The 1,879-nt window shown below is 41.1% G+C and overlaps 1 non-coding gene across 1 annotated transcript; it reads left to right on the plus strand.

The window, feature by feature from the left end:
• The first annotated feature begins 1,446 nt into the window (after positions 1–1,446).
• On the plus strand, positions 1,447–1,554 carry LOC127740266 (small nucleolar RNA R71). The gene has a single exon (XR_008000946.1). It is a non-coding gene; the product is annotated as a small nucleolar RNA R71 (small nucleolar RNA).
• The last annotated feature ends 325 nt before the right edge of the window (positions 1,555–1,879 follow it).

Genomic DNA, 1,879 nt, shown 5'->3' on the forward strand with positions numbered 1-1,879 from the left:
CCTCTGTCAACATCAATTACAGCTCTTGCTGTGGCTAGGAAGGGACTTCCAAGGATAATGCATTCATCCTCCTTCTTCCTAGTGTCTAAGATTATAAAATCAGCAGGGAGGTAAAGGCCTTTAACCTTTACTAACATGTCCTCTACCAATCCATAAGCTTGTTTTATTGACTTGTGTGCCATCTCTAATGAGATTCTTGCAGCTTGTACCTCAAAGATCCCAAGCTTCTCCATCACAGAAAGTGGCATAAGATTTATACCTGACCCCAGGTCACACAGGGCCTTCTCAAAGGTCATGGTGCCTATGGTACATGGTATTAAGAATTTACCAGGATCTTGTTTCTTTTGAGGTAGAGTTTGCTGAACCCATGTATCTAGTTCACTAATGAGCAAGGGAGGTTCACCTATCCAAGCCTCATTACCAAACAACTTGGCATTCAGCTTCATGATGGTTCCTATATATTGAGCAACTTGCTCTTCAGTTACATCTTCATCCTCTTCAGAGGAAGAATAGTTCTCAGAGCTCATGAATGGTAGAAGGAGGTTTAATGGAATCTCTATGGTCTCTATATGAGCCTCAGATTCCTTTAAGTCCTCTATAGGGAACTCCTTCTTGTCTAGGAGATTTCCCATGAGGTCTATCTCATTGGGATTCACGTTCTCCCCTTCCTCTTTGGATTCGGCCATTTGGATTATATCAATGGCCTTGCACTCTCTCTTTGGATTCTCTTCTGTATTGCTTGGGAGAATACTAGGAGGAGTTTCAGTGATTTTATTACTCAGCTGGCCTACTTGTGCCTCCAAATTTCTAATGGAGGACCTTGTTTCACTCATGAAACTTAGAGTGGCCTTAGATAGATCAGAGACTATGTTTGCTAAGCTAGAGGAGCTCTACTCAGAATTCTATGTCTGTTGCTGAGAAGATGATGGAAAAGGCTTGCTATTGCTAAGTCTGTTTCTTCCACCATTATTAAAGCCTTTTGGAGCTTTTGTTGATCCTCCCATGAGAAATTTGGATGATTTCTCCATGAGGGATTATAGGTGTTTCCATAGGGTTCACCCATGTAACTCACCTCTACCATTGCAGGGTTCTCAGGAGCATAAGCTTCTTCTTCAGAAGATGCCCCTTTAGTATTGTTGGATGCATTTTGCCATCCATTCAGACTCTGAGAAATCATATTGACTTGCTGAGTCAACATTTAATTCTGAGCCAATATGGCATTTAGAGCATCAATTTCAAGAACTCCCTTCCTTTGAGGCATCCCATTATTCACAGGATTTCTCTCAGAAGTGTACATGAATTGGTTTTTTGCAACCATTTCGATAAGTTCTTGAGCTTTTGCAGGCATTTTCTTTAGTAAATGGATCCACCTGCAGAATGGTCCAGTGACATCTTAGAGAACTCAGATAGACCATAATAGAATATATCCAAAATGGTCCACTCTGAAAGCATGTCAGAAGGACACTTTTTGGTCATCTGCTTGTATCTTTCCCAAGCTTCATAGAGGGATTCACCATCTTTTTGTTTGAAGGTCTGAACATCCACTCTAAGCTTGCTCAGCTTTTGAGGAGGAAAGAACTTGGCCAAGAAGGCCGTGACCAGCTTATCCTAATAGTCCAGGCTATCTTTAAGTTGTGAGTCCAACCATGTTCTAGCTCTATCTCTTATAGCAAAAGGGAAAAGCATGAGCCTGTAGACTTTCGGATCTACTCCATTAGTCTTAATAGTCTCACAGATCTGCAAGAACTCAGTTAAAAACTGGTAGGAATCTTCTGATGGAAGTCCATGAAACTTGCAGTTCTGTTACATTAAAGCAATTATCTGAGGCTTCAGCTCAAAATTGTTTGCTCTAATGGCAGGAATTGAGATGCTTTTTCCA

This window comes from Arachis duranensis, chromosome 6, assembly GCF_000817695.3.
Source record: "Arachis duranensis cultivar V14167 chromosome 6, aradu.V14167.gnm2.J7QH, whole genome shotgun sequence".
NCBI lineage: Eukaryota > Viridiplantae > Streptophyta > Magnoliopsida > Fabales > Fabaceae > Arachis > Arachis duranensis.